Source organism: Lissotriton vulgaris, chromosome 8 (assembly GCF_964263255.1).
Source record: "Lissotriton vulgaris chromosome 8, aLisVul1.2, whole genome shotgun sequence".
In the NCBI taxonomy this organism is placed as follows: domain Eukaryota; kingdom Metazoa; phylum Chordata; class Amphibia; order Caudata; family Salamandridae; genus Lissotriton; species Lissotriton vulgaris.
In genome coordinates, this window is record NC_141696.1 from 1551664626 (window position 1) to 1551672365 (window position 7740).

Genomic DNA, 7740 nt, shown 5'->3' on the forward strand with positions numbered 1-7740 from the left:
AGGCAGTAACAAGACCAGGCATTCTAAATGCTAAAGCTCTAGATCCAAAATGGATACAATGGGAAAATTCTCTTGCAACAGAAGACGTGAAAAACGCATTTGATCCGAAAATGAAAAAACTAGAATATCTGGAATATGAAAATGAATGTCCTCTGTCAATCGAAATTCTGCCTCTCGAACATTACACCTGTGTATTCTACACGGACAGATTTGCACAACACTACATTGTGGAAAAACAAATTTACAATGCAGCGTGCGCAATTGTTAAAGGTTGCTAGCGCTTGGGTAAATTTAGACCGATGGTCACTAAAACTGAATCACTCAGAAACTGTAAAGTTCAGCGAGCTGAAATAAGATCTCTAAAGATGGCGCTTGAAAATGTTGATCGCGAATTCCCCACACTGATAGTGTGTGATTCGCATTACTGCGTCCAGTCTTACAATAATTCCATGCAGACCTGGATAAAAAATGGTTACAAAGATGAGACAGGTGCTACAATAAAGCATAAAAAACGATGGGAACAAGTAGTTCTTTTGCAGAAAGAACAACGAAAGACTCACGCGATACATACACAGAGTCTTCAACCTGATGGCGTTCACGTTGCAGGGAATTCATTGGCTGACAGAGCCACAGCGGCAGCGGGTCAACCGGCTTCCATAGCTACAAAAAAGCGTACGAAAAAACAAATAGACTGTGAAATGCTACTAGCAGTAAAAGCCTCATTGAAAGGCAACTATGCGGCGTTACCGCTAAATTATCCACTCGGAAATACATACATAATAGACGCAAACTCCGTTCCGTTTGCACAAATCCCTGGAGTGGGGGATAGAGTAATTCCAAACACGAACCGGAGGGTCTTCTTGATTCAAGAAGCACACATGGGATTGGGTCTGAGGCACCAAGAGATCCTGAAATCTCTAATAGAATTACTATCACGATACTGGTGGCCGGGAATGAGCGTGCAAGTTTATAACTTTGCAATGGATTGTCAGGACTGCAATACAGTTCGCAGTCAGGAACCGGACCAGGAGACTGACAATAGCACAGTCAGTCCAGCCCAGACACCTCTGTTAGATAGCATTAGACGCTCTACACGCATGCGTCCCAACGGACATATGCGGTCCCACAACTACTAGGACGAGATTCATTTGGATGTGGCCCCAGCGCTCGGCTGACGCCAGAACTGTTATAAAAGATTTGCGAGTCTTTATCGGCACATACGCAATTGGCATGCTACATTCTGACCAGGGTCCTGCGTTTAGCTCTCGGGATTACAAGGAGGCCATGGCCAGCATGGGCATTGCATTGCGGTATTCTAGTCCATTCCATCCCGAGGGAAATGCGGTGGTTGAGAGAAAAAACCGTGAAATAAAGCAATCTATAACAGCGAGGGTATTAGGTTCGGGTGACGGGTGGGTCAAACATCTAATAAGTGTCCAACGTAGTCTTAATAATCTGCAAAGAAATTCTCTAGGAGGCATCACTCCGTACGAACTTTTGTTTGGTACAAGAATGATCATTCATGATCTCGATTGTCAAACTTCAGTGGTGAAACAAAAAACCTTTGATATCAAAGATCGTTTGGCTGTTTTACAGGACTTGAATGAAACAAGAAGGCATCTAAGTAACACAAAGCTAAAGCCAAAGACCACTGAAGAAAAACCACCTGTCCCAGCAAGACCTGTCTGGATTCCAAAGATTGGGGATCTGGTCAGAGAAAAGATCGCGGTGAAGAAGGAATTTGGGCCTTCTTACAGAAAAGCAGTACCTGTCTTAGCTGTCAGCGGAACAAGATCAGTAGTACTACCGTCCCTTGCTGGTAAAAAGGAGAACCTAGTTGTATCAATCGACCTGGTAAAACCACAATCATGTGGCCAATAATAAGTAGTAGGCCCAGTGGACTCCCAAGAAATAGCAGAAGGCCAGATCTTGCTACAATCCAAGAGGTTCAAACTGAGAGACTAATCACATTTGATAAACCTGCAGTGAATAAAAAAGGACTATGCAACAAAGCCATGGAACTTGTGCCTCTTGAAACCCAAATTGCAACAGTTCATCAAGAAACACCTGTCTACAATGATGTAGCATCTGAACATACATATCCAAAGATAAATGAAAATCCGGAAGCAATTCCACCAATTGACAGAACTGCGTCTGGCTACTTTATCAACTTCGATGACTTTTCTGATGATCCAAGTGAACATGGAAATAAGCCACCAAATAAAACTTTCAAAAAGAAAATTACAGAGCTCTTTCATCAACTCGGAGAAACATATCTGATTTCACCATGGATTGAATTATGGATTGTGTTAGGCATACTTTTCCTCCTTCTGTGGCTCATCTTGGTTTTAAGTTTGGGTAGATTTATTGATGGAAAATATAGTACAATGGACACAGCAAGTCAGAACATCAACTTGGTCCTGAAACCACACAGATCTTCTCACATCGAAAAAGAGAACTATCATCAGTGAACATCACAGCAAATCCTATACCTGGTGGTATAGCATGGGCCAAAACTGATTACAAAATCTATGGCCCGGTTGAACTCTTGCAATATCTACATCAATTCAAGATCTCCTTAAGTGACTTTGTATCACCTAGTACTTTCTCTGATGATTGGGACTTTGAAAATATTAATAATATGATGTCAGATTTACAAATGTCAGCAAAATTTACAGAGCATGATTATTTACAGGGTTCTTCGAATTATGAAGAAATGTATTGCTTCAATCACTTTGGACATCATTATCTGCATAAATCTGCTAATCCTAGAAATGTTTTCAGTTATAATCAGTGGGAACATTGTCCAACTCCGCCAAAAGGCAGTTCAAAAAAATTTTATGAAAAATTCCCATACTTCTCAGGGTTTAATATCACTAATCCAGAAACGTTTTATTTCAAAATGTTAAATAAGACAGGAATAACAAAACATGTTGACAAATACTAAACTGATTTATTCTGAAATATTTTATGAACAAATTTCTACATATTGGTTTTGAATTTAAGAAAAACAACATTGAGACAAAAACCATCTGGGGTACAAAAGAGTGGCAGGTACAAGATTTAGAATCATTATTTAGAGCCTGCATGATCCCAGAACAAATAATGTTCCTGAATGACACCATTCAACAGACAACCTGTCTTGGCCTAGCCAAGATAAAAGATTTAAACAACCCGTCTATACCAAAGCCTATGCCTGATTAAACTACAGATGAGGGGTTAGACGTGTCCAATATTTTACAACAAAACAGAACTATTCCTCATTGGAACAAATGGTTGATCTGGCCCACAGACACTAATAACTGTCAAGATAGATTCCTGAACAAAACACAGGGGTTCAAACAGAACAGGCCAGACCCAAGATATTCCCAGAGACAACATCCAGGGATAATTACAGCATATAGTGTAGGAAAACTATGCCTCGAATGGCTACAGAAATCAAAACTACCCGAAATTAAGCAACACTTAACTTTACTTAAAGAAGGTGCTGACTTGCGAGATTTCATAATGGGACCTCGCAAATAGCGTCAAAAACGTTTCATATACGCTGGAATATACGCAGCTTACAATGAAGCTTGGAAAATAACACAAATTGAAACTGCAGAAAAAATACGAGAAATTGATCGTATTTATTTGGAAAATCACTTTCTGTAGTGGACAATGGGTTAACGACTCTGTCCTCCAGAATGTATTCACTGGACAGCATTGTATCATCTGCTATTGATATAATAGAACAGGATATGCTAATGTTACAATATGGTCAATCCCAATTGCGTTCTATTGTACAGCCAGCTAGGCTGGACATTACAAAACCTCCATCCAGGCTACGTGCCATGGCGTCTAATCAACACAACGTCATTATTTTCTATCTTTAACCTTACTGATAGACAAATCTCGTTGGCACAAAAAGGAGCAGACTATACGGTGCAGAGCATTGAAAAACTACCATTGACAATGTCAGAACGACCGGTCATTGAATACATGGCACCATTACAATCCCGATAACGTTTCAGTTTCAATACTGGCAAAAGTATATACCAGCAGGCCTGTTTGAAAGGTTGGGTAAAGGATACATCAAGTCAACCTGGAATTTGCCTTATACACATAGATGTTATAGTGAGGGGAAAAAAGAGGTATTTCTTAGTGGTAACAATTGTAAAAAATCACTAAGCAGTACACTTCTGTGTCAAGGTATTAACTTGCATGGAGCCTGCGAAGGTTCATCAAATGACTTTTCATGTCATCTGCCCAGCACCCCTGCTACACAGATAGAGCCCTTTTTCAGACAACTTTCCAACAGTAGCTACGTTATAATAGGTGACCACAGCTATTGTGGCATGATGCCAGGAAAAGCCTATCTCGTGAGCGTTACTTCCAGGGTCATTTGTTGTATGCAAGTATTGTATCCAAACAGCAATCCAGACATGGAGGCAGCAATATGGCCTTCTGTGATTATCTCTTCTATTCAAATTGATACTTTAAGCAGAATGAAGTCTATTCTTTTACAAACAAATGTGCCTTTAACCTCGTCCAAAGAGACATATGATCTGCAAGTTGCAAGGACAGCGGCAGGGATACATACCCTATTATCGACAAATTGCCCCGTGCATTTCGTACAAATGTTAAGCCAAATCTTAAACATGTCAGATACCAGTGGCATCGCACATGTATTTAAGACAATTATTTTGGCACTGTTAGCACCCTTTGAAACAGTTCTGGGCATCTTCCCGAATTTTGTGCATTCTTTATTCGGTCGCCTGCCTCTTATTTTGGGACTCTTATTAGGAATTTTATTTTTGTTCCTTCTGCTCCGATATGGCAAGCCAAGTCACAGACAAAACTCAGGCTACGATGGAAGAAACGATCCTAGCAATACGATACCGAGAACGTATCACTAAAGTCTTCGGATTGGCCCAGCTAAGAGATCTGAATACTATCTGGTTTCTTTCATTCAGACCAATCTGGCAAGATTGCATCTTACCTGTGCTTCGATGTCTGCTATGCGGAGAAGAATGCGTGTTGGACGTCTGTCTTACACTACCATCAGCATTACCAATGGATATTGATGCTTTGCTCGGTTCGGTAACGGCTCATGCAACGTGTTGTCCCCAGCGGCTACCTATTCTGATGACGGCATTCGTTGAGACTTCACCATTACGATTAGGTGGCGGTGAAGTACGAGATGAAAGCGGCACCACACAGGTACAACCTTCTGTGACCATTGCTGATCTAAACACCGATGATGGCAATGCATCGCATGTATGCACTATTTCCGATTTTTCGGAGTTGGCCGAACTTTCACCTACTGTTGTAGACAAATTTTTTGCCGGCCTATCTGAGGTAATGTTCTCTCCTAACAACGGGAATAATATTTGAAATAGCGAGCACACAGCGTTCCCTGAACTCTGAATTCTATAAAAAACACTACTGAAAACATTTGGAACAATTTTTTTTCCCCATGAAAGCGAAATTATTTTTTCCAATTTCCAAAATATTTACCTTTTTTTTGGCACATGGTAAAATGCTTAAAGTAGAACTATTCATAGAGAACAGAACTTCTATTTTTAGAGACTCTAGAGACAATATTTTGAATCAGCCTCTAGCCCATGTACAATCTTGTACAATTATGTGATGAAATGGTCTCGACCTTCTCTTCTGTATTAAGAGCCATTTCATAAATGTAACTTTTGTTATTGATTCAGTGAAGATTATAATGCACTACAAAAAATATTATCTGAATGGTACCACTGCTTGAAAAACGTAGAGTATAATACTAATTTTCGTGTATCTATACCATTTCAAATGCATTTTATGTGGAAAACACATGCATACTTATATTTTTATATATTGCTTAGTATTTATTAATGATGGACATTATACGTGGAGTGGGTGTTGTGAACGTATCTAGAACCCTAATTAAATATTACCCATTCATGCCCTTATGTGGTTATAACAAATCATATCCTTATAAAGGCATAAGAATAGTATCCATATTTAGTCATAGTCAATGCAGTCCAAATACGGCAAGGCTACTTCCCTACACTCCTAGAAAGTACAACGCGTTCTTTAAACAAACCAAGCCTCCAGCAGCCCGGGAATTCCCCCTGCTTCTGTTTTGATTTGTCCTAGAACTCCTGAGAGTCCTGAAAGAACTGCCAGTTCTTAGTGACAGTTTTCAGTGACGTCTTATGTCCAACCTTACGTCAAAATCGGCACCTTCCAGGCATAAATATACCAGCATTTGCCTTAAGCAAACACACGGTGGTTTGGAGCAGAGCGGCTATCTACTTACCCAAAGCCCAGCTGATGCGAGTGCCGAAGGAAGCCGACCCTCCCATTTGACGCACTGAGAGAGACGCTGTCTTTTCTCCTGCCGAGAAATCCAGCTCCAGTGTTTCCAGTCACCCTTCCGGGTTGCTGGGAGATCGAGTCCTGAGAAAGAGATAAAAGACCTCCTTCATTCTAAAACCAAGGTACGGAGCGGATTAGATCCTTAGAGAATTCTTGCTTCAGATTCTTGGCAAAAATAACTTAACTTAAACTGCAGCTCACTTACTCCTTCCCACGTACTAGGCTTAGGTTAGGTACACCGGGGTAGGCGTATTTTAGAAGCACCAGTTGAGTACGTTTAGTCAACTTTTATCATTATATGTAATGTATATATTTTATCCGTTTTAAGTATCATATGGCTCAGAAACCTTTTAAATGCTTTTACAGTATTATTTCATAATACTCCTTTTACTGTACGCACTTTACTTTATGACAAGTATTGCAATTGTGGCAATTCACTTCTCTTGCATGAGAAAGAAAACTGCTCAATAAATAACAACTTTTATTGAAAACGCCTTTCTCTATTTCTCTGCACTCTGGTGAAACTAAGCATGCACGATCGACTGAGTGAAATAGCTATCTATTGTCTTCACACGACTCTGGAGATATACTCCTAATTCTGGAGGGAGCAAAGTTGTCATGTTTATGCGGTTGTCAGAAGCTAATCCCTTCTTGCCTATTCAGGAAAGTAACTCATTCCTGATCACTCGAGAAAGTTTCTAGTGTCCTCTGAGCTAGCTGGCATTTATAATTAAGTCTAACATATTCAATAGAGACCTAGTCGACCTTAGTCCTACGTCTGAACTATCGTTTACGTTATTCCAATGCGCAGAGCCTATTGGGAATATAGGAACTACACTACATAACAAGATCCAGAGCACATTGTTAGTCATTCATTAACAATGTTCACATCACAAATTATAATGGACACTGAGAAATCTGCAATCCTAAGACCAAATACATGACAACAAACATAGGAAAAAGTGGCAAACATGACTCTGCTGACAACATGGATTAAAACAAAAATCTAGAAGTGTAATTCAATGATTACAGCATGAATTGACGCTGACATAAAGTCATCTATCATTTAATGGTACTATCCACAGCATGTATTGGGCTAAATAAGAAAGCTTCTAAGACATTTATTTACTTTGTTCTTTTATTTGAGCAGCACAACACCAATTACAGTTTTCTAGTGCTAAAAGAGAGGAAGCTGCAGCCAGACGTTAAGGTTTTATTGAACAAATAGCCGCATTTTCAAAAGATTTGTACAAACAAGGTTATCAGTAGGGGTGGGCGGAACATGCGGAGCTCTAATCTGCGGAGTTATCTAAAAACTCAGTGAAATTCGCCGAGTTTGTATACGGTACCGAGTGCACATTGGACCAAAAAAGGGTATGTCCAGCTCCA